We start from the raw sequence: 25,612 nt of genomic DNA on the forward strand, positions 1-25,612 counted from the left end.
ACAACGGCAAAGGGGCCAGGAGGAGCAATGCAAGGACAGGGGGTAGGACAGGGAACAGCACGCACAGGTGTGGTGTGGGGGGCAGTGAGGCGGGGGCCCAGGGGTCCGGCCCGCATCCAGGAGCGGTGACAGCAGGAGAGTGACCCGACAGTACCTGAGTTTACTGACTGACAGCGATGGCAGCACAGGCCCCACCCCACCCCGTGGAGGGAAGGCAAGGGGCTCGTGGCCCCACCCGAGGACAGAAGCGGGCCTTTCTTCCTGGCACAGGATGGAGCGGGATGATCTGAGTCGACGAAACAAAACAAAGTCACAGCCAAGGGCGGCCTGGCTCTGGCCAGGGTCCTGGGCAGGGTCCTGTGCGCAGCCATCACACAGCAATGCCCACGGTGGCCTGGCACCCTCGGGCATCCCCAGGAGCCCAGGGCCTCACCTTCACTCTCTGCCCCTCCCTCCCCTTGCCCAGAAGGAGTGGCCACTGCCAGCTTCCCGCTCCATGCACCCCTAGTCCCCAGTCAGCGTACAGGCGCTCAGCGCCCCTGGCACAGCCCTCCACCCACCATCCAGGACCATGGGGCCTCCCCCCACAGGAGGTAGCCAGGTGCCTCCGGGCCCCACCCAGCCCCAAGCTGGCCCTGCCACCCGGCATTTTCTCAGCCCCTCAGGGGCTGACAGACCAGTGGCCTCACTCAGCATCCTATCAGTCCCCGACATCCCCACCCCCCCAGACCTGAGGGGGGCGGGACACAAGTTGGTCTGGGCAGTAAATCTGTGACTGATTAACACACACACACATACACACACACACACACACACAGAATTTTAAAAAGAAATCAGAAAAAACATTTTAAATCTCTGTAACAGGGCGTTCCTCATGCCCCCAAAAATCCAACACTGGGGAGATGGCACGTGTGGGCCAGGGCTGAGATCCCAACTCCACCCGAGGCGCTAGACGCCTGGGTCTTTGTCCCGCCACGACACAATCGGGGGTCGGGCTCCCCAAGTTTAACAATCGGATGCAAAGGGCTGATCCCAGGGGGTATAACCCAGACCCTGGAACAGCAGATACCCCCAAATGCGCCCCCGGTGGGAGAGCAGCATGGCTGAGACCTGCCACCAAGGCCCGCAACCCACGACGCCCACCCACACTGAACATGACAAACAGCAGAGTCCTGCCTCCTCACAGGACAAGAAAATGGGACGGACAGCCGCACGGGGAGGGTTGCAGGACGACCAGCATTGAGAGCAGGTTCCAAGGGTCCAAGAAGAGATAAGCCCACAGGGCAACAGAAGCCAGGACCAGGCGTCCTGGGCTGAGGGGCCGAGCCGGGCCACAGAGCTGAGCGCGGGCCGAGTGGACTGTGAGAGTGCGGCACCCCAAGCAGGGCAGCTCAGGGACCAGGACCCCACCCCTCTGGGCCTCAACCCCATGGCCCCGGTGTGAGTGGGGGCCGGGCTGGGGTTCGCTGGGCACCCCACCCACCCTGAACCTGTCCCCTAGGCCCACCTGTTCCCTGGCCAGGCGGCCACGAGGACAAGCCATGACCCCTGTACTGGGGGACAGCACAGGCTGATACAGGATGGTCCAGCTCAGACCCTCAGTGACCAGACGACCAGGCAGAGAGCAGTAACTGCCAACGCTGCCTCAGGGCCTCCGGGAATGAAGGGCGGGCCCCCCTAGTCCCATAGCTCGGAGGCAGAGAGTTGGGGTTCTGCTCCTGACCGGGTCCCAGAAGCTCAGTAAGTCTGTTAGGCTTTCTGCCCCAGTGCAGCCTCTGACTAGGCTGCCCCCACGGCCAAGGCCGCAGGGCCACCAGGACCCACCAGCTCAGGTCAGGCACAGCGGCAAGGAGCCTGCCTGGGACAGGGGAGCAGTGTGGGGCCTGGACACACAGACCAGTGAGCCCGGAGGCCAGCCGCCTGCCCGGCCCCTGCACCCACCCCCCGCAGACCTCCACAGGGCCAGGAACCCAGGGCTCTTGCCTCCCTCAGACCCCGCTGCACCCACACCCCAGGCTCCTCAGTGCCCAGACCCCTGGTTGGTCTCAGATGCAGGGAGCCAGGTGGGCCCCTCCCCCAAGCCCCTGCATCTACAGACGGGAAAAAGGTGCCTTCCCGATGCCCCGTTCCCCCTGCAAATGGCAGTGGGGAGGGGCACTGTCCCCGTGCACAGGACCCTGCGCCAGGCAGCCCAGAACACACACTCTGTCCAGCTTTTCCAAACACCCACAGCGTCACTTCTTACAGAAGGGGAAAGTGAGGCTCAGAGACATAAAGTTCAGCCTGCCCAAGGCCACACGGCTGTTGGCAGCAGGCCAGACTGTGAGCCCCAGGCTGCCTGGGCACAGGTGCAGGGGAGGGAGGGGCAGGCACCGTGGGGGGAGGTGAGGGGACGGGGCTGACCACAGGCGGACGGAGACAACTTAGAAGGGGTAGCAGAGACGAACAGACATGGGCATACATGCCCTCCCTGGGGCCCAGCAGCCCCTAGAATCCCCTCGGACTCGTCGACACTTCTGGAGGGGGGAGGGCTGTGAATGGTGCAGGAACCTGGATCCTGGTCCAAAGTCTCAGAAAACACTCAGTTCTCCCCTCTGCCGGCCACAAGAAGGCTGGGCCAGTCCCACCAAGAGGCCAACTTCTTCCTCCCCCAAAAGAAGCGGGGCGGGGGGGGTCCCTCCTTCCTACCAGAGATCCCAACTTTGATAGAAACTGAAAATCTGTATTCCGCTTTGTTCAAAAAATAGTGACGTACAGAGGTGTGCACCACCGACCTGCACGTGGAGAAAGAAAGAGGCCACAGGCTGCCAGCGCTCACCTGGGGGGAGGGGACATGTGGCTGGCTTTTACTTTCTTTGTTTGGCTTTGGTAACAGAGTTGCAGGGTGGTTGATTTTTTCTTTTTTTCTTTTTGGGGGTGTGGGAGTTACAGAATCTCAGCATCGCCCTGACCAGCCTCTTGCACAAACTCCCACAGAAAGCTCGCTCCAAGCCAAATGCAGACTTCATTTTCTCCAAAACCCGACCCACCCAGAGACCCTGAAACCTTCTCCCAACGTGAGCTGGAAGGGGCGCCAGGAGGGCCGGGAGCCTGTGTCCTCAGCTGTAAGATGAGCCGGCTGACCCAGCAGCCCATCTGCATGGTCCTGGGCTGACCCCGAGATGAACCGGGTTTGCTCTGGGCCAGGGCCCGCCTGCAGCCTCAGCCAGCAGCCTCGAACCAGCTTCCCACAGCATCCCCAGGGCAGCACAACCCTGGAGCTCCAGGAAGGCTGCGGCTCACCACCGCCCCCCAGCCTCCTCCACGAAGCTCATCCACCTTCCAGACCCCAAACGGGCCAACCCAGCACCCAGAAGCCACTGCGCCTCTGGAGGCAAGAAGATTTCCAGGGGTGCCCAGGCCAAGCACAGCCACGGCAGCCACCCCGCCCTCGGCCTCGGCTGCCCTCCCACACTGCCTGTGCCCTCCGGGCCGGCCCGCTCTCCAGCCCTCACCCTGGGAACCAGGGCATTTCCAGGAAAGCACCAGCTCTCTTGCCTCTCAGCCGGGACATGCTGTTTCCAGTGCCAGAAACTCCCTCTCATCTCCTGGCTCTTCCAACCCAGTGCAAAGGCCTCCTCCTGGAAGCCCTCTGACCCTCCCAGACAGGGTAGGGGTCTCTTCTAATACATACCCTCCGAGAGCACTCATCACGCCACAGGTGCTCCCAGCCCCCCCGGCTGAGGCTGCCAAGGTCTGGGGGCCCTGAGGGGAAGAGCCACGACTCGGCTCACTGGGGCCGGGCACACAACCGGTGCCAAATAAAGGCTTACTAAACGGATGGATGGATGGACGGGTGTGGGGCGGGGAGCTAGGAGTGGTCCCACACAAGCTATAGGACTCACCACGGTCCTTAAGAACCAGCCAAGCAAGCACCAAGTTACTCAGAGACCCCAAGGCTGACAAGTGAGCGACCGAAGCAGGTCAAACAGCCTGTCTGAGCCTGCATGCCTCTTCTGCAGGGATGTCACATACAGAGGACGTGGGTAGGGGCAAGGGGACATGGATGAATGGCCGCGAAGGTGGCCTTTCCTCGTCTGTCCCCGCACATGGTGAACACAGGTGGTGAGGTGCAGGTGGCCCACAGCCAGCCGCAGACCTGCGTTCTAGTCCTGGCTGTATGAGCCAGGGTCGGGCAGGGCCACAGGTACCTGACTCAACCCCACTGGGTCTAAGTGTCCTCATCCTCAGGAAGGGGACAGTGCCCTGGGCTTCAGCTCCCTTCACATGTCACAGACTGCTTGCTGGTGGGACACCTACTCCCCCACTGCCCCCTGCACTAGGAACGGGAGGACAAGCAAGGCCAGGCCCCTGCCCAGTCCAGAGTCAGACTTTCCAGGAGCCCAATGGGTCCCGTCCATCAGTGATGCGGCCAGAGGGGGTGGAGCGGAAGGCACCCTGCTCAGGTACAGATACCAAGGAGGGCTTCCTGTAGGAGGCACCACTCACCTCCCTCCAGCTACTGCACAGCACATTCCTGCATACCCCTAAACCGATCCCTGGGCTCTCTCTGCATATCTGGATGACAGATGGGAGAGACCTACACACAGGCCCACCCTGAGGATGAGTACCCCAGCCCCGACCCCAGGGAGGGCGGCAGGCAGGCGCAGGGGACCCCTGGCCAGAGAAGGCACTGAGCACATTGCCTGGTGCGAGGCAGGTGCTGAAGCGGCAACAGCCACGGCTCCTGGCACACAGCAGACACTCAGTAAGAACAGTGCCACTGCAAGGGTCACCATCCTTCCCTTCCCTTACTGTCACCCCAGCCCAGCGAAGGCGCTACGTGCCGCTGGCTGGAGCCCACATCGTGCTTCCCACCAGACCAGGAAACTTCCACCTTACCAGAGTACCGGTCTCCCGACGCCCCTCGCCACAGGCCCCTGGCCCAGCAGCCTCGCTGCGGCCCAGGCCCAACCCCTCACCCTCTCTGTGTGTCTGCTTCCTCATCCACAAGAGCCTGTCTCCAGGGCCCCTCCCCTGCTGACAGGGAACAGGCAGACGCCTGCGACAGTCAGGCGTGACCACAAGTTCCTAGAACCCCGAGGTCCTGGCTAGGGTCTGGAACAGCCCTCACTGGGGAAGGCAATCCTGAGCCCCTTTCCTCCTCCCCTCACGCAGCCAGCCGGATTCTGAGAGCATCCTCCACCAGCTCCACGCCTAGGCCAGCCGAGTCCCCTTGGTGAACAGAGAGCCCCAGCTACTTGGCTGAAGTTGCACAGCTCACAATGGCAGAGCCAGGGTGCGCCTCCAAGGTGCACTTTCCCTCTGTCCATCTCCTCCCAGTCTGACCCAGCAGAATCCCAGAGAATGGCCTCCTGGACGCTGACTCCCGCCTCCAGCAGGCCACTCCAGTTTCCTCCTCTATACATTCAGCATTAGGACACCCACCAGGGAGGTGACAGGGAGGGTGGCACGACCCTCTGAAGTCACGTGCTTGGAGCACAGTGGATGATCAATGGCTGTGCGGCCACCGTGACCACTGTCCTCTCACCGGCAGGGCATTCCAGGCACCAGGCCCCGTGCCAGCTGAAAAGACAGGGACGCCCCCTGGTACTGCCCAACACCCCCACTTCCCACGGTCTCCTCAATGAGGGCGTCAGCCCAGTCAGGGACCCACATCCATAGACGGGGCCGTCCCGTGGAGGGCACGGGGGGCTGGGACCCTGGGCCACCAGCCTGGTGGGTGCCCACCGGGCTGCTGAGAGTCCTTGGCTGAGGGCAGCACCATCCAAGGCCTGGGTACAAGTCCCAGTCTCCAAGCCAAAGCCACCTGACCTCCCTCAAATGGGAGGGTCACAAGGATTACGTGGGCCTGGAATAATGTCACCTTGCCCTAACGTCACGGCCTCTGCCAGCGCCCTGGGCAGCAGCGGGGGAGCAAACGAGGAGCCAGGCACCCCGAGAAGGAGGCCCAGGCGGGGCTGGCACCCAGGATCCTGACACGCAGTCCTGTGACAGGCTGGCAGGATATTGGGAAACCCACAAGCACTTATTTCAACACCGCCAGCCACATCACCGCCTGCTTTCCACACCCAGCAGCACTGGGAAAGGGCCACTGCCATGTGTCTGCCCATCCCACCGCCTGGCCGCGGGAGGGACAGTCCAGCCTCAGGCTGGACCTCGCCCAGGCTCCCATCTCCGCCCCCCACCCCCAGGACTTGCAAGACAGGGGTGGAGCCACCTCAGAGGTGCAAAGCCACGCCCACAGCCTGCTTCCCACACCCCTGGGCCAGGCTGCAGGCCAGTGAACAGGGGTACCAGGCTGAAAATGGGCCACTGGGCTCTGCTCCAAGCCTGCGAGCAGAGGCCATGACACCACGATGAGTGCTCTGTGGACCAGCCAGGGGTGAAGCAGGGGGGAGCACATTCAGAAAGAGAAAGTGCCCCTGAAGCCTGCCTTCTCGGCAGCACCAAGTGCCCCAGTGCCCAGGGCGCCCTGGCAGCCCAGGCCCGTGCGTGCGCCCCTCGCGGGGCTGTCCCACTGTCCACACAGAGCCGATCGGGCTCAGCAAGTACACACCCTGCTTCAGTCCGGCCAAGCCCGGGGCCTGCATGCCCTGGCTGAATTCTAAGTGAAAACAAAAGTGTGGTGGGGACAGCAGCACCTGTGCTTCAGGGAAACGGCCCCGCTAAGCACTCACAGCAGCCCCAGCCCACAGAGGAGGAAACTGAGGCCCAGTGAGGGCAAGGGACTTGCCCAAGGGCACAGCTGGAAGAGCGGGCCAGTAGGGAGCCCACTGGGCCAGCAGGAGGAAGAGTCTCAGTTGGGCAGGGGGTCTGAAGCGCATGGTAAGGTCAAGGCTAGCGGTAAATCCCTTACCCTGTGACCCTTGGGAGACATCTGGAACAAGCTGGCGGAGGGGACACTGCACTGGCCACAGGCCACCGCCTCCCGCAGTGACTGCAGCACCTCCTCACCTCAGCCGGCAGGGGCCAAGCAGCGTCCTGTCCTAGGACACGCGACGTGGTGGCATCCACGGGGTCCACCCTCCACGGCCTGAGCTCCGTTGTGGGTAAGGCCCTGGGTTCTGCCACTGTCCAGGGCCCCACCACACCATGGTCTGGCACAATGCCCAGCCGACTCTGGGGGACAGCTCGGGGGTGACAGGGAAAGGTAACAGGGGCCGTCACCGCACAATGGACTGTGAAACCCCAAAATGCTCTGCAAAGCCAGGCCGCACCAGCAGACGGAATTTCCAATGAGGGCTGACACGCGTCCTTCATCAGATGTGGACTAGGGCCTTCTCACACCCGGCGCGGCTCTAGATCTGGGGACACGGCAGAGAACCCACTAGGGAGACAGCGAGTAAACCAGGACAGAAATAAGAGAGGTAATTGGGGGTCACCAGACGGGGAGGCCTGGTCTGGACACAGTGACCGAGGAAGGAGAGCAGTGGCCCTGGGGCACCTCAGCAGAGGGCTGGGAGAGCAGCACCTGTTCTCAGAAGGGGCCACACCCTGGGTCTGCTGAGCCAACGCGGGCACCGGGCATGGGGGGAGCCAGAGCGGGCAGCGGGCTGCGCTGCATACCTGGGTATGCCCTCGTTTACCTGGAAGAGGCTTCTCCAGGGACAGGCCCATGCTGTTAACCTTACGGAGGGAGGAAGTGTCCGAGTGAGAATGAAGTGATAAAAGGGCTGCTGTCCCAGGCTGAGGGCACTGGGCTTTCTCAAGCTCAGGACCCCTGGGCTCAAGTTGAGGAAGCCCCTTGCCCTCGCCCCTCAGACAGTCGAAAAGTCCCGAGGGGCCTGAGGGGACCACAGGTCCCTTCTCTGGGCAGCCGGGCCTGGAGCACAGCCGTACAGACTGGCGCCTCCAAAGCGGGGGAGTCGGCCTTCTAACGAACCACACCGTGTTTGTTTAATAACAAATGACCCTGAGCAGGCAGGGAGTGTCTTATCAGCACGGATCTCCAGCAAGGCCGATGCCATCGCCTGGTGTCAGGGAGCCGCTGGGAACTATTAGCTTAATTAGCAGTTCCTGCAGGGTCAGCACAAAACTGCTGGTTGAGCGGCCCAGGAACCAGCGTGACTGCCAGAGATGGCTGGGCAGGTCCCTGGGTGATGAGGGCCTCGTGAGGGACAGGAACCCAAAGGTGCGAACAAGGTGCCACAAGACAGCACAGACGGCACCCCTCGCAGCTCTCCATCTGCAGGGGTTAAGGACGTCTCTGTAGCCCTGGGGGTGTGCCTGTATTCCCATGTGTCCACTGCACAGGTGGGCAAGTTGAGGCCTGGGAGGTAGCACTCGCAATAATCAGGGTGGACGTCACAGGCTGAGGCAACAGAAGCCACCGCAACCTCCTCAAGCAGCCCTAAGCCTGGCAAGGGGCTAAGAGCCTATGGGGCTCACATCCCAGCTCGAGGTGGCTGGTTCCTTGACTGCTCTGTGCCACCGGCCCACAGAGGCCCAAGACCTGGCCAGGGTGGCAGGGGTCAGTTCTTGGTCCCGGGGCACTGCATGGCCTCGGATAAGGAATCCACCGCTCTGGGCCCCATGGACAGTCAGTCCCTTTGGCCCTTCACACCCTGACAGCACACTCCAGGTGCAGCTTCTGGAAGCAGGAAGACCAGCCGGCCCCACCCAGCGAGTGAGGCAGGATCCAGGGGTGGGGGGGACCTGCCCTCCAAGGCCAGGCTCAGCCACACTGGCCCCAAGCTGGCCTCAGCCTCGTCCTGCCCCCTGCCCGAGGGGACTCAGGGCCAGGGGCAGCTCAGCTGGCGCTGGGGAGGGGGCCACTTCCGCTCCCCCTGGGAGCCCCCGCTGCAGCCGGGCCCTCTGCCGCCGACACCCTGGGGTAACTCATTCCAGATGTGGCTTGGGGAACACAGGAGCAGCCTGCATCCTGCTGAGGAAGCTGGAAAGGGCCTGAGATAATGTGGAATTCCTGGACCGGGAGGGGCGGCGAGCACGCAGAGGAGAGGCCACTCTCCTCCCCTGCCTGCGCCAGAGACCACCCAGGCAGCACCAATGCTGGAGACACCCCAGGACCACAGTGCCCCCACCCCCGGCCTCCCTGCTGGGGCCCTGGCGTCTGTGAGCCTCCGACGCCCATCTGTCCGGGCCCAACGCCTCTTCCAAGGCTGCTGCTGAAGCCCCAGAGCCTGGTGGAGAGATGCTGGCACAGTGTCAACCCCAGCACCCCAGAAAGGAAGGGGTGACAGCAGGCGCCTGACAAAATCCTACAATCTTAGGGCTCCAGCCAAGACAGAGTACACTCCTAGAGGTCGCTCACCTGACCCCTGCCCCCGCACCTCTCAGGCCACCCATGAGCTCACGGGGAAGACCAGCCTTCATCACTGCACCCAGACCCCAGTTCTAGCCCCATCTAAAACTAAACACCTTTACCAGACGCTGCAGGACTGTCCCCCCTCGCAGGGTGACCCTGGACAGGGCACCACCCTCTCCAGCCTCAGTTTCCTCATCTGTGATAGGGAGGTGGGTGAGAGAGGAGGAGGGATTGGAGAGCCCCATCTATTATGTTCAACAAGCTAGGGTCGCAAGCCAGGGCCCACACTCCCAATTGGTGGAGTCTCCCAATCCGCCAATGCCAGGGGCCCAGCTCGGCCCCGGGCAGCCCCCATGTCACCACAGGCAGGGCTGGGCTTAGCAAGCCTTCCCCGAACTCCCAGAGCACCCCACAGCTGCTGCGCCTGTGCCCGTCTGGCAGAGCCTAAATGGGACGTGGCGTCCGGGCCAGGGGCTGCTCCATCCCTATCCACACCTCCGCCAAGAAGCCCCCCAGAGGGTCTGGAGTGGGCCACGGCTAGGAGGGCAGGGCAGGGCCCCAACTGGAATCTTCACCAGCCCTGTCTGAGCCTCAGTTCCCACAGCTATAAACTGTCCTCTCGGGCTATTGGGACATGTAAAGAGACCGTGCCTGACAGGTGGGTACCCAGAGGGGCTATTGTCCTCAGTGTCACAAAGACACCAACCCCATGCCGTTCCCGGAGCCTCTCCGGTTCAGCTGGCCTGTCCTCACCAGGTGGGCACCTCACAATACGCAGGGGCTTCCGTGCTCACGGAGGGTGTTCGCTGGACCCTCCGCCCTGCCCGCACGCACAAGCTCCAGCCCCACGGCTTCGGCACCTGGACTTGAACACGCAAACTCCACAGGCGAGACATTGTAGACCTCGGGCACTCAGCTCAGCTGAAGGTGTCGTAATTCAGCTTGAGATTAGGAGAGAAAGATCCTTCACATCACCATAGTGGAAGAGCCTAGGAAAGTGGGCTGGAGGAGGGGCACAGGGAAGAGGATGAAACCCAGAGGGCGACGGGTGCCTTCTAGCTCCACATCCAGGGCACAAACCACCATCTTTCTCAGGATGGTTCATTGTTCTAGATAAAAAGTTCTCCATTAAGGTTTTTTCCCAAAAACACTGCCAAAATAAGTGGAGATGACAAAATGTCAGGAGCCCAAGGTTTCCACAAAAAGTGACATAACGGCATTTGCCCAGAATCACTCAGCTAGCTGGCCCAGCAGCCCCACAGGCCGGTGCCCTGCCCACACCCCCCGCCGGCACTGGAAAGCGGCCACGCGCTTGCACTGTGAGGAGGGGTGGCGTGGGCAGGGCCTCCTCCGAGGGCTGAGCTCCGGGGATGGATGGTGCCACTACGCTGTTAGCACCTGGCACAGCACAAACACTGGGCTCCTAGCGATGTCTGCACGACGGCCACTTTACACGACCCTCTGCCCACGTGCACCATGTAGGTAGGGTCTTCCTAGAAGATGGTGCTGGCAAATCACAGAAACTGCGCAGAGGCAGACAGCGCCATGGCGGCAGGCGCCCCTGCAGGGGTGAGGGCTGAGGAGCAGGGCCTAGGCACCCAGCAGAGTGGCCTGTGGGGTGCACGCCAGGCCCATTAGGGCTGGATGCTTAGATGGGAAATCAGTGGACTGTGAAATTAGCTGCTCCTCTAAATGGACACCTTCCACCTCGCCCCTCCTGGCAGGGAAGGGAGTGTGTACAGGGTCTGTGCCTCTGGGGCCCATGGCTCAGCTCCCCAGGGGAGGGGCACCTCCAAAGCAGTCCTGTCACCAACGGGCTGTGCGGGGACAGAGCAATGACATGTACTGCCCACTCGCCTGCAGTCATTACTCGGGTTACATCCATCAGGAGACACAATGACCCCCAGAGGGTCCCCATCTGCAGGCAGAGCCCCCTGGGAGGCCCAAGGTACCACCTCAGAGGGCTGGGAAAACGGGGTGGGAGAAAGGGGCACCAGCTCTGCTCTAATTCACGACAGCGAGGCAGGGCCCCAGACTGGGGCTGGGAGTGGCAAGACGGTGGACTCTTCAGGCAGGGAGAAAAGTGGCCTGGGAGCCAGGCTGGGAGCAGCTCAGGCGGGAGGTAGGGCCTCTGGCCAGGGAGAGGCCCCCTCCTCGCTCTGAGCCCCACCAGCCTGGCTCGGCCACCAGCCCCGGCCACTCGAGGGTACCCAGAAAATGTAGTGGACTCAGCCCCAACACAGACCCTGAGACTCACTCCTTCGGGGCCTCCCATCTCTCCTGCTCAGAGGAAATGACCGCAAGTGCCTCATGGCCAGCCCAGCGCCTGGCACGGCGGGAACACTCAGGAAGCCGTGGGCCCAACAAGGGCAGAAAAGGCAGCCCCAGTCCTGGAGGTGGCCCGGCGACCACAGAATGCCACCACTGACTCACTCTGCACATCCTGCAGAGAGCAGGCTGCTGACACCAGGCTGCATGCGGTGGTGCTGGGGGACACAGGCCTCGGACACGACAAGCCACCAAAACACAGATCTTGTGGCAGGAGGGAGAAACGTGGAGGGCTCCAGGAGCCCCCGATAGGGACCCCAACTCAGGCAAGGAGCCCAGGAGACGCCCCCAGAGGTCCAGGTGGTGACTTGACCTGAGACGTGAAGTGAGCAAGAGCCCCTCCCCGGGGACGGGGTGTATCCAGGCAGGGAGGACGGCCTGTGCTGAGCTGCAGCACGCTGCATGGTTCTACCCCAGCTAGCGGGTCGGGTGTTAGCCCAGGGCTGACAGGGACCCTCTAACGGCAAAAGCAGGGCATGCCATGAGCCTTGTCCCCTCCCAACCCACATGGGCAGTGGGACAGAGGCCAGGAAAACCAGTGCAAGCCAGGGGGCAAGCTCAGGGCTGGGAGAGGGCCAGAGTGGGGGCTCCTCCTGCCAGCCAGCAGCCCTGCCAAGCTGGATGGCCATACCTCGGGGGCGTCCCCATGGCAGCTGAGGCTACGGGAACACTCTGGCTCCCTAGGGCACTCGCTACAGCCTGGCAGGGGAATCCCCTACCCAGGTCAGACCAGGAGGAGGCCCAAGGCGCTCAGACACTGAGCTCTTGTTCCAGAACCTTCGGCCACCACCTGGTCACTCGCCACAGGCCTGCTCCCAAACGAGGAACCTCTGGAGTCCCTCCAATTTTAATCAGAGCCATTACTCGCTTGCTCGGCAATTAAGACACAAATTACAGAACGAGAAAGCTCATTACCAACAAATGACAGCACGGCCGCTGACAGCGCTCCAGTCCCTAATGAATCGTTGGAGGCGGTGAGTCTGCGAGAGCTGCAACACCTCAATGCCCACGGCCTCATTTGTCACCCATACCTGCCCGCGACCACTGTCCCAGCCCCAGCTGGCCACCACGCCCACCCCACCCCACCCCCGGCCTGGACCTGGGCTGGAGAGAGCAGGAGGCAACGGTGAGCTGGGTGCAGTGAGAGCTGAACAGGTCCTCAAACCAGCCTCTGCGCACAGTAGGCCCTCAGCCCACACTGGGTCAAGCACCGGGTCAGAGCTGGGGAGGAGGCAAGGCCCATGTGGGGGCAGCGTCCTTGCCTCAAGGGAGGCCTCAGTTTCCCCCTGTGAAATGAGAACATTAGACAGGAGCTCCAAGTTTCCTCTGGCTCTGAGACCTGACCCAGAGAAAGTTCTGGAATCAGTTAGTTGATCAACAAATTAGCAAAATGGTCACAACATTAATTTGATGAGTCACACAGCAGGGCACCAGTGGGAAAGTCAAGTCTGACACCAAAGGGCCCTCTCTCTGCTACCAGGCAACATCCAAGCAGTGGAGCAGAGGAAGCCACACCGGGGAGATGCAAGCCTGAGCCAGGCACACTGTGGGGGCTCCCCTGGAAGAGACACCTTGAAAACGCTGCCAGGCCTCCCGGGTTCTAGACCAGGGGAAAGGCAGGGCTCTCCTGGGCTCTGACAGGCACTGGGGACGGGACCTGGTACACGCCCAGGACCCTCCCCAGCCTCCCCTGCCACAGACAGGCCGTGCTCGGGGCCCAGCCTTCCTGGCCCCCACCTTGGCCCCATGTGTCCACCCGCCAGCACAGTGGAGCTCCCAGACCTGGGCCCCAGGTCTTAGGTGAGGCTATTCCTTCCAGGAGGTTCCAGCCAAAACTGCTCCCTCGGCGCCCCAGACCCCCAGCTCAGCCCTCACCGAGGGCAGGCCCTGCAGCCAAAGCCTCTCCCTGGTGGGGGCCTGAGATGGTTCCTGCATTTCTAATAAGCTTTTACCATGTCTCAGAGCAGCGAGCCACTGTGGGGCAGCATTTAGACAGGGTCACTGGACAAGAAGCCCACACCCACACGGCCCCACCCCCAGGCCTCTGGAAAAGGAAACCAGTCAGGGAGGCCACACAGCCGGGCACGGCGGAGGCCGGGTTCGAACCCTGGACATCCGACTCCCACGGTGTGCAAGGCCATGGGGCAAATCCCGGATTCCCTGTCACAGCACGATCCTGTGACCAGCAGGGGTAGAAGCCGGAGAGGAACAGCTGCTTCCTGCCACCTCTGCCCCACCCCCAGGACAAGCACAGTGACAACCTGTCACCACTCAGGAGGTGGCCAGACATCAACCCAGCACCCCAAGGCCCCAGTCAAGGCCACAGGGTAGCTGGCAAGTGAGCCCAGCCCAGGGCCCTGGAAGGCCCCAGGGTAAAAGCAGGGACTGGCGGTAAAGGCCTGGAGGCTCCCACCACCTCGGCCTCCTGGGGGTACAACGGCCATGAGGAAAGCAGCCTGGACCACCCAGCTGAGCGCGCACTCAGCCATGGGAACTGTGTCACCGCTCCAGGGCCCTGCCCGCTTCTGCACCCCCTCCCCAGCCCCGGGACCCCAAGTAGCTCCAGGTCCTGCCACCTGCCCCTCTGTGGTGTGACCAGGAGCCCCTTCCCCACGCAGGCCAGACCCACGCAGAGCCCACGGCCCCAGGCTGCCCTGCCCGGCTGGACAGACGGCCTAAGCCGGCCCACGAGGCATGTGGACAGGAAGTGGTCTGGGCACCCAAGGCTGGCACTCCCCAGCGCGGGGGAGGGTTGACACGGGGGGCAGCCTGATGCCCACCCCTACCAGGGCTCAGCCATGTCTTGCTCAGGACCCCAGGGCCACACGTACCCACCAGCCCTCTCCCAGGATTCGGGCCACAAACGATTACTGGGTTTTTCGTTATTTATTCAGCAGAGGGGTCTTTCTTTACCAATCTGCAGGAAAATTCAATCCAGGCCCACTAACAGTGGGGAGAGGGCTCCAGCAAGCCATCAGAGAACAGAAAAAGTTTCACGGAATTTGGGGCTGGGGCCTGGGAGTGGCGGGAAGGGGACCTGGGTGGGGCAGGGAGGGCCAGGAGCACCAGAGAATGAAGACCAATGAGCAGGAGGGGAGGTGCTCCGGAGGGGAGGGGTGGTAGGCGGCACACCCCCTGCCATAGTTATCACAAGGCGCCCCAAAACGTTAGCGACCCAGGGGCAGCCCCTCCCAGCTCACCAGGCTCTGCTCCACCTCAGTGCCCACTGCTGGGCCTCGCTTGCCCCAGCTGCAGTGGGGTCAGTGGCGTTCAAACCCAGCTCTAAGGCACCCTGACGTGGGACAGGGCACCCCCGGGGCCCCGCCCCACAGGAACCCTGGCTTTTCCCTACAGATGCCTGGGAGAGCTCTCCAAAGCATGTGTGCACCCCAGTACTCTGCCAGCCTCGCCAAGCCCCCCACCCTCTGGCTACAGACGGGTGTTTCCTCCTGGGCCTCACCCCAGCTTCTGCTATACCCAGGAGGTGCTCAGCAAATGCTCCCTGAACTGAAGCTGGGGGGTTACTAGGCTTAATGAGAAAGCCCTGCCACGTGGAGGTGTGAACCCCTCGGCTGATTTCAGCTTGGCCCACGGGGCCTCCATCTGCACCTTACTGAGCCCCCGCCCCTTCCCATGAGCCCTCTGCCCCTGTGCATGGCACGCTTTCACACGCAGGCCGGGCTCAGACCTGCCAGCATTCCCAAGGCCGCCACTGCTGCCTCATGGAGACCCCAGCCCTGGCCCAGGCCTGCCCCAGGAACGGCTTGTCTCTGGCAGGGCTCAGCAGCCCTGCCTGGTCCTGCTAACAGCCAGAGCCAGGAGAGGCAGGGTAAGGAGCGCCTGGGGCAGGGCTGCTCTGCTGGAACAGCACCCAAACAGAAGCCTGGAAAGACTGATTCCTGGATGCATGGAGAATTTTCTGGAACTGAAACTTGCTTCCCATACACAATGTTTCCACCACTCCCACAGGGTCAAGTCCAGACCCCATAACACAGCCTCTGAGGCCTGCCCAGCCTCGGCTCTTCACTTCCCCACACGAACCCAGAACTCCTCTCAACTCCGGGCCTTTGCATATGCTGTTCCCCCATCCGTTCCCTTGTCTGGACCTACATGTTGTTACCTCCTCCAGGAAGCCTTCTCTCTAGCTCTACTCCATCCCAGGCTGATGGAGACCCTTTCACCCTGGACTGTAGTTGCCCGTGTCTAGCCCCTCACCCCAACTATATACCCTGTGCTCGCACCTACCCCCTGCCTGAAACTGGCCGCTGACAGCCTGGGTGGCCTCCTGCCCAGCTCCTGGCTCACCCGGCCAGGACTCCGCAGCTTGGCTGGACAGAACGTGGCTGTCTGAGCTGTGACCTGGCTCCCTCACCGGCCAAGGGCTGGGTGGCTGGTGGTGACCCTCGCGGACAGCAACCGCTGTGAGGGAGACGGCCACGGTGCACAGGCAAGCAGGGTCTGTCCGTGAAAACACACGTGGGTGCCACACCTCACTCCAGCCGTGCCCCAGAGCGTCAGGAGGAGACCGCCCACTTCCCTGCGTTTCCAGGGCACTGTGGACAATGGCGGAATCCCCAGGCCTTCGCTGAGTGGCCCAGGCCACACTCGGTATTTCCCGCCTCTCCTGTGCTGTCACTTCTCCCTGCTGAACTCGGGTCTGCTACAAACCGCCCCCGCGGTCTCGTCCTATGATAAAATAGGTCGAAGGTTGCCAAGCAAAACCGATTAATGAACTTTTGAAGAAACCATGATTTACAGTTTTTAATGATTTATACAATTTTCTAAGAACAGAGACTGTGACCGGAGGGTGGTCTTTTCTGCTTACTTCTGGCTTGTATTTATGTTCCAGAAGGTTCCGGCTAACAGAAATTTGACTTCTGGTTGGGTAAGTCAGTCCCTACCTAAATGTGCTCAGGACTGTATTTGCCACGGCTGACCCCAGGCCAAGGCTGGGCGTAGGCTCACTGGAGCCTCAGAAACTCCCACCCTCCCCGCTGACAGCCGTGGGGGCTGCAACTCCCCCTGTGTGAACAATCCCGAAGACAGACAGACCTCTTTCACCCACCCCCCAATGGCAGATGAGGAAACTGAGGCCCAGGAAGTGCCTGACATCACAGAGCTACAGAGAGGGGCCAAGGCGTGCTGGCTCTCGGCACGCAAAGCTCCCTTTGCCCGGGAAGCGGGGAGGCTCACAGGGGGCGGGCAGGAGGCTGCAGCTGCCGCTCCCGATCCCACGGCAGGTGAACTCCAGCCAGGTTTCTCCTTGGGGAAAAGGCCCTCCACCCGGGAACCAAACCCGTCCGACTGCCCCAGACTCTCAGTGCCTGGCGACTATCTGCCCCATCGCATTTCTCAACCCAGTACCCAGCAAGCGATTGCGACAGGCAGTGGAGACAGATAAGGAGGCTTGGGTGTGGGCTGGGTGGGGCTGGGGGTGGGTTTTTGTTTTGTTTTGTTTCCGCCCCCGCTGTGCAGTCTCTGCTCCCAGCCCTGCATGAGGCTGGGTACTGGGGCTCTGGGCCACCCACAGGGCTGCTGGGCTGGGAGGGACGGACGCAGGTGAGAAGACCCTCTGTCACAGGATGGGGGCTGAGCAGGCCACCAAGCAGGGTGAGGATGGGACGGAATGTGCACCGCACACACACCTGAGAAAGCCGCTCTTTCCCAACTACAAGGGTACGCAGGCCACCAGCCAAGCTGTCACCTTCCTTTCCAGCAGACCATGATGAGAAAGTCCACCCTTCCCCATCTGAGGCCCAAGGTGTCTGGGTCAAGAGCCAAAGAACAGGAAGGACCTTCACCACGTGGCTGGCACACAGGGCGCTCAAAACCAGGGCCTGCACTTGGGGGTGAGGGAGACACCCTGGGGGGTGGGGCGCAGACTCCCCAGCCAGGGGCTGAGCGTCCTTCCCTGCAGGGCCGTGTGGCCCAGCCCAAGGCCAGGCACAGGGACCCCAGGCCCCACTGCCACACCCTGCATGTGCGCCAGGTGTGAGCCAGACAACTCTCGCCACCTTACAAAAACCTAACAGGGCAGACTTTCCTCTCCCCATTTCACTGATGAGGAGATCGAGGCCGGGAGTCATTACATAACTTAGCCATCGCTCCTGGCTCCCCAGTGGGAGTCGCCCACAACAGCCTGAGACAGTCAGTCCTCCATCTCCTTGGGACCAGCTTGCCCAGCCCCACCGGGCCGGGAGCTGGGAAGTCGGGCGAAGGTAGGGCAGCTTCCTAAGAAGGCGTCGCCCTGTGCCAGCCCGCCAGGGGTGGCAAGGGAAGGAACAAAGGCCAGCAGGGGTCATGCTTTCCGGGTCATGGGGAAAGGAGGCCTGAGCCAGGCTCCCTAAAGAGAGCTCTGGATGGGCCTCTCTGGCTCCTGTGGGAGCACAGCCCTGCCTGTCTGTGTGGGGGTGTCGAGGCCTGGCAGCCATCCCAGCGGGCAGGCTGCCCCCCAAACCTGGCCGTAGTCAAACCTCCCCCACTCCAGAGCGGTGTGACACCTGGGAGCAGGCCAGCCTCCTCAAAGCCTTTGCTCCCCTGGGACCAGGGTGCCACGAAGCTTTCCAAAAAATGCAGACTCCAGGGCAGGGCAGAGCCTGGAGCCCCGGGAGGAATTTCCCTGCACAGCTGCAGGTTGCACAACAGGCCAGGTCCCTACCTGCCTCAGCAATGTCGCAAGGACCTGCCGACCTTCCAGACAGAAGAATATTGTGAGGGTGGGGACTGAGGTCCGGGGCTCCCCAACCTCTGCGCACTCGGCCCTGGCCACAGAGGGTGCTTTGAAAACCTCTCTGCCGACAGTCGCTATCCTAGCCCTCCTCTTGGGGTCCGCTGTCCCCCTAATTCGGGGCTGGTGCCCTTCCCTCCCCATTCCACCCCCGAGATGAAACCCCAGCGAGTGAGCGTTAACCAACGCTGACAAATAGCAAGGCCCAGGCTGGCTGCTCACCTCCCCAGCTCTCCTGAGGGTCGATCAAGAAACTGAGGCCAGGGTTGTGGGGTGCTGCCCAAAGCCTCCCCAACCCACACGGGGCTGGGCTGCTTTTCGCTGTTTGCCACTCAGTTAATAGGGTTCCCTGTACCTCCAAGTCGGACTGGCCGCCTGGCCTGGCTGGGAGCTCAGACTCTCTGGCCCACCAGGCATTGCTCCCACAGACCCTGGGAACCACAGCACAGATCCCGGGACGCGGGCCTGTACTGCCCCCAGGTGAGGACGGGCCTGGGGGAGAAAGAAGCAGAGACACAAGCTCAACAGCACAGGTCCCTCATACTCTAGGGGGTGCCCCATGCTGGGCAGGCAGAGGGGAGCCGGACACAGAGGAGGGCTTGGGATAGCCAGGCCCCCGCCCCACACTGAACCCCCAAGGCTGAGCCCGGCAAGGGACACATGCTCTTCTGGAATCACGGGTCCTGGGCACTTCTAGAACAGAAACCCCGGTTACGCAGCCTCCTGAAAACAGGGGAGCCAGTTTCTGGGGGTCATTCTAACCCAAACACCGCAGAACTCTGGGGCAGGCTCCCCAACAGCCATCCGAAACTTCCCAGTGGCTTCTCAGCCCCTATGTCACCAGCCCCGGGAAGCCCACGAGCGTCGTCAGGCCATCAGGGGACGTCGGAGTGCACAGGTGTGTGGGACGGGAGCCACAGGCCGGGGACTCAGACAACCACGGCCTGAGCGGCATGGAGGCCTGGGACACGGGAGGGAGGTCTTCCCGGGTCTGAGACCTTGAGCCACGACAGAGCTCCCGAAGATTTAAGTCTCACAGGAAGCCACACACACACACACACACATACACACGCACGTGCGCAGAAGTGGAGCCTGGGGAAGCCCCCTTACCCCCACCCCCGAATGCAAGACCCACATGATCTGAACCTGTGGGTGTCAGCCTGACTGCACGTCAGAATGTCCGGGGAGCCATGAGAAGCCCCAGGACCCAGGCACTGTCCCCAAGGCTGCTGTCTAACTGGTCTGGAGTGTGGCCCAGCACCAGGAGTTCTGAAAGCACCCTGACAATCCTGATGGTGACCAGGTGAGAACCACTGACCAGGTCAGTGCAAAGCCACAGCTAACTCGGGTGGATTCCTCCAGCCCCGCATTTCTCAGGCCCTGCAGCCTTCTCACGCCAGACTGTTCAAGGAAGGAAGAGGCAGAAGACCCAGTGGCAGGCAGCCTTTGCCTGAACATTCTGCAGCAGTTGTGATGAAAATGGACACGGCCTCGTTATTCAGCTATTGGTGCAAGAGCTCGATTTGATTAGCTCAGGACAACTGCAGACCCAGGATGGCAGAGCACACACCTCCTCCAGCCCCATGCTCTTCCCGGCACACGTCACCCATCCGTCACAGCACGCTTTCCCACCGAGGCCTCAGAACTCACTACTGAGCCAAAGGCAGCCACAGTCGATCAGAAGAGTCATGAGGGCTGGCACAGGCCTCTGCTTTTCCAGGCATGGACCGAATGGGTGTTGTACGGAGGTGAGAGCGGCTACGGTCTGAGTCCTGCCCCCTTTCTCCAGGGGGCCTGCTGGCCTCTGAAGTAGCACATCTGGGTCACCCCCACCCCATTCCCACCAGCAGCTTCGGGACACCTCCCCCAGCATGGTGGCAGACGTGTGTAGCGCTGTCCCCGAGTCTTGCCAACATCAGCAAGAGGTCAGAAACCTCAGGTCACAGATGGCTTGCTCACCAAACAGGTGCACCCAGCCCTGTAAATGAATCACGTTCCACAGGCACCAGGAGGCCTCAGAGAGAAGGACCCCTCCTTTCCTGAGGCCTGACATCACCACGCACAGAGTACCTCGCCCCCTCCTGCCTGGGGAGGGGGCAAACTCCCTGCTGACCTGGAGAAGGAGGGTGTGTCCAGGCCACCACCTTCAGGTTGGAAGGGTCCAGCTGGACGCGCTGGAGACACACAGGTTCTGAGAAGCAGACAGTGAATCATTTTGTGAAGTCAAAACTCTTCTGAAAACGAGTGAAGGTTTGCTTCAGACAAGGAGAGCCTGTGGCGAGGCCACATGAAGGGAGACTGGACAAACATGCACAGACGTGGGGCGTCCATGCCCCTGTGTGTGCGTGTGTACACATGTACACACACACGTGCATACGCACACACACGGCCCAGGCCACCTCCTGCACACTGGCCCCAGGCCTCTCACAACTGCAAGCCGTCAGAAATTCCACCTTCTGGGATGTTTATGAGCGTGACTCCAGCAGCCCTTTAAATCCATTTAAGAAAATAAACACGCCTCCTCCCCAGCGGGGCCAGTTAAACCCAGCATTGGCTCTTGTTTCCTCGGACCCCAGAGCCCCCTGGTATGGGCCTGCCCCGCCCAGCCCCCTCCTTCCAGTGCCAGCAAGGTCCCTGAACCCCAACCCGACGGACACTGAGAGGGCCCTGGGTGGCTCGTTTTCCCAGCTCACATGCCCGGGGGCCCAGCCTGAGAACACGGCTGGCACCACTGTGCTGAACAAGCAAAGCTGAGGAGGCCGTCCAGGCAGGAAGTGCCCTCCTGCCTTTCTGCACGGGTACCCGTGCCCACCCAGGAAGTGTGGGCGAGCCCCCACAGAGAGCAAAGACAGGGAGAAGAACCAGACCAAGGACTCACTGCCTCGTGCCAACCACCCCAAAGTGCTTCAGGCGACTCAGCTCCCATGCCCCCCAGGAGAGGCGAGCTGAGCCATCGACGCCCCCAAAGCAAGCCCCCTGCTGTCCCAGATGACTGCAGTCGGCCAGCAGGACCCTGACACTCCGCAAGGACGGGCACCTCGACGTTCGAGCTGACGTGGAGCCGCTGCCCCCCCGCCCCTGCACACGGCCCCTCAGTTGAGCCCACGGCACCCACACACCACAGCTTTGTTTCCCTGGGGAAGCTCATGCTCCAGGTCCAGCCGGCGCACCGTGAAGCTGCAGGACGTGGCCAGGACACACTGCCCCCAGCGCCCGGCCCGGCAGCAGCCGGGATCCGCTCTGGCCCCGCCAAAGGAAAACAAGAGGCCCAGCAGGAGAGTGGCTGGAGGCTGGGTGGTCCAGGCACTTAGCGTGGCACGGTCTGCTGCTTGGCGAGCGGCCACTCTGCCCACTGCTGGGCAGGGGCATGGTGGGGAGGAACCGGGCAGGGCTTCCAAGCCCTGTGTCGCCTGTCTCAGGCCTGGAGTGGGGATCCTGCACCCTCCCCAGTGTCCACAACGCACCCGGGAGCCCTGACGCAGCTTTTCAGATCCCTGAGGGGCCCCAGTGAGCAGCCACCAGACCTGGCTGGATGCCACCACCTCCCTGTCCCTCCCACCCCGGCCCAGCACGCTCGCCCAGGGTTTCCAACACAGCCATCTGGAGTGGCACTGTCCATCCAGGTCCAGGCTCCCCCATGGCCTGGGACACCTGGTTTCTGTTCACCTGTCCCTCTGTGTCACCAGGCACCCGTCACACACCTGGGCAGCGCCAAAGCCCACTGTGGCCCTTGGACCAGGACCCCCATCCCTCCTCCCTGGAGCCCAGAACACCATCCCCTGGCTGCAACCAAGCCCTGACGGCCCTTCACACATCACTCCTGGGGCCCTCGCTGTCCCCGCTGCCTGCGTGACCTCCTTCCCTCCCACGGGGCAGTCAGGACTCCTACTCCCCATGCGCTGGGCTGTACAAACGTGGCAGCTCCGCTGACCAACAGGAAGCCAACCTCAGCCGCCCAGGCTCTCCCCATCCTGACTCACATACACGCACACAAACACACAGAGACCACTCTCCTCAACCCCACACATGCACACAAACCAGAACGACCCCCCAAACGCCAGCCGCACGCACCTCACGCCTGGCCATGACCTCCGTGTGGCCTCCTCAAATTTCTCCATGGCCCCCGCATGCCCACTCTGACAAACCCTTCTGTGCACCATCCACCTCTCATTTTTGATGGTTAGAAATTCACTCAAGGCAACAGACTGCTTGTTACATCTCGGCCTTAATTACAGAGGGCAGCAGGACGACATTTTAAACAGCAATGTCATTTTCTAATTGACACGGCTCCATTATCAAGAAAAATACTTGAACGTGCCTGAAAGGGAGCCGGTGCCCCTCCTCCACCCTCCTGGAGCGGGGGCGGGGGGCAGCTCAGCTTCAATTTTTAATTTGCTGATGAAATATTCACGGGCCAGGGAGGGGATCGCGTTTCCTGAGGTGTAGATCCCACCCCTCCAGGGGCTCCCCGAGCTGGGTAGACACCACTTGGGGTGATGAAGTCAGGGCACTCTGGAGAACAGGCCCACGGGCAGGGGTTAGACACCCACCCACCCCACAGCCAGTACCTTGCTTGTCCCCTGGACTGCGGCTCTTCCCTCCCCTGCACCCTGCTGTGGACACATCACAAACCCCACTGTTGTTGGGGGGGGGGGCCTCCAGTGGGTGATTCCCTGGAGGGGGACGCTGTAGCCCAAGGTCACGAGTGACGTCCCCTCGGGTCTCCTGGCCCCAGTCCTGCCATGTTGGAACCTCCAACGCCAGTCTGACCCCCTCCAGGAGAACCAGGCCCACCCATGGCACAGTCGTCCCTGAGCAAACACAAGAGGGCCCAGCCCTTAATACCAACAGTTTCTCCAGTCAGGCATGTATATAGCCTGAGGCCACAACCGCTTCTTGTAAAGGCTGAGTCGCTGCCCCCACTTTACAGGAAGGAACACTGAGGCAGAAGAGAAGGAAGAACCCTCCCATGGGGGCCCTTCCTCCCTGGGCGCCTGCCCACCCACAGGGCAGGGGCATGGCCAGGGGAGACAGGCGGGTGACACTCGGCCTCTGACAGTGACAGCACGGCTCCTTGACCTCTCAGAGCCACAGGTGCTGATGTCACCCAAGGTCCAGATGAGGACATGGAGACAATCAGGGGAGGCGCTTAAATGGCAGTGGGAGCTGGGGACGCTCAGCTCCCTGGAATGCATGTCCCTGGGAGGAAAGCACCCACCTGCCCAGGCCCACCTCCCTCTCACACCCGCCTCTGAGCGGAGGATAAAACTGTCCCCAGTGGGCAGCGCCAGGTGGGGGCAGGACTCCCATCAAGGAGCAGGAGAGGCGGGTGGAGCAGCCACCACTGCGGAGAGCCAGGCGCAGAGAGCAGGGCCCCCTCGGCAGGTGCCTTGGATTTCCGGTGCAGACACACATGGTGAGCGGGGCCAGAGGGCACAGCTGCAGCTCCGACACCATCCTTCCTGTGGCTTCGGACGGTGCCTGCTGTGCCCACCAAGGAGGAAGACACTGGACAAAAACTGTGGGCTTCGTCCCAGTACACACACTCACATGTGTGCACGGTAGAAGGCCCTCTATAGGAGCCCCAGGGGAACCTCCAGCCACCAACACCCCACCAATGCGGTTCTGTGCCACCAGCCACGAGACGAGGACAGGCACCCCCCCAAATGAGGAAGCTGAGGCTGAGGGGCACCCACTGGCAGGGGGCAAGGGCATGGCCCCCTGTCTCTAACGCCAATGTACCCTCCCCCCAAGGCCTGCTGAGGCCCATCCCCTCCCCCACCAGGCTACGGCCCTGGACGGCTTCCCCGCATCCTGCCGTGCGAGCCAGACACTGCCCAGCTGCCCAGTCGGCCTGGACAGGTCATTCAATCAAAGTGCGCGGTCGGCACAGCATCCCGATACCGCTGGGCAGATGTGCCCGCCTGGCCATCTGGTGGGCCCGCTCTTCCTGCCCTGGGCCTGTGTGCACTCTGGACAGAGGCAGGAGTCAGGGGTCCAGGAGATGGGGAAGGGGGCCCAGTGGTGCCAGGGACGTCCAGGCAGCAGGAGCTGACCTGGCTGGAAGGAGAGGACAGAGTTAAACACACAGAGATGGCGTGTGCTGGGTGCCACTCCCGTCACAGCAGCCTACCCGGCCCCTGCCTGCCTCCACGCCAGCCCTGCACACCCTCCTCTGAGCAGCCTTCCTGAGTAGGCAATGCCCAGGCTCGGCCCTGGGGGACCAAGGGCACAGAGATGCACACCCAGGGCTCACAGCCCAGGCACACACTCAGAGTGAACACAACCTCACACACGGGCAGGGCAGCCCCAGGGGACTGAAGACCTCCGTCCTCATGAGACAAGGCAGCAGGCCCACTGGGGCCCAGCCCAGCGTGGGGTCGCCAGACGTCCCTGCCCCCCCCACTAACGCTCCCTAAACGTAAGGACTTTCAGAGACCACGAGACCTCTGGCCACAGCCTGACTGCCGGTCACCACCACCCAGCGCAGCAGCTTTGCACCAAGACGCAGACCTGGGATTTCAAACCTCTCGTGCACACTGGCACCCCTTGCAGCCACAGGGCGGGTCCCACCCGGGCGGGTCCCATCCCCCACCCCCATGAGGCCTACCGACACCCAGCCCACCCAAGCGGGCTGCTTCACCCACTCTCGGACGCCAGCCCCTCATCCAGAGCCCGGAAGGCCTATCCCTGGCCACTCGCTCCTACTCGCTCTGCAGATGCTCTCCCTCCCCACGCAGGCCAAGTCGCCCCTGCCCAGTGCTGCCATGCGTGTGACCGCTGACCATGCACAGGGGTCCAGGGACAAAGCCTGGGGTGGCTGGGGGAGGGGGGTTCCCATGTCCCTGATGTGGGGAGGCGGTGGCTCTAGGCTCAGCTGGGGCAGGGAGCTGGGGTCTGCAGGCCTACTAGACCCCTCTCCTGGGGAGCCTCCACCTGGGCCCTCGTGAGGCAGGGCAGTGCTCAGGGGACCCCCATGCCCGAGTCTAGGGGCAGTGCAGGTCCCTGCCCAGATGGCGGGGACTGGCCAGGCTTCACCTACCTCCTTGGCAAGCGCCCTCCCTTCACTGCTTACAACAGAACTGGGTCTCCGACACGCCTCTGTGCACGCTGGCATGACTCCGCGGCTCCCACTCACAGCAGGCAGAGCTGGTGTCAGGGAAAGACCCTGCAGAAGTCTGGAGGCCAGCCCGAGGCCTGTTTACCTTCCCAAGACTGGAGGCCGCCTGTGTTTCAGCACCACACTCAGAACTCTGCTCTCACTCAGGGACTGTGACACCCCCAGGACC

General features: G+C 62.4%; 1 protein-coding gene across 1 annotated transcript in view; it reads right to left on the reverse strand.

The window, feature by feature from the left end:
* Window positions 1-25,612, reverse strand: part of RXRA (retinoid X receptor alpha) — a 98,087-nt gene that overhangs the window by 49,235 nt on the left and 23,240 nt on the right. The gene's annotated exons all lie outside the window — the stretch shown is intronic.

The sequence above is a fragment of the Rhinolophus sinicus genome, chromosome 16 (genome assembly GCF_057876585.1).
Source record: "Rhinolophus sinicus isolate RSI-liver-muscle chromosome 16, RSI-T2T, whole genome shotgun sequence".
NCBI classification, from domain to species: Eukaryota; Metazoa; Chordata; class Mammalia; order Chiroptera; family Rhinolophidae; genus Rhinolophus; species Rhinolophus sinicus.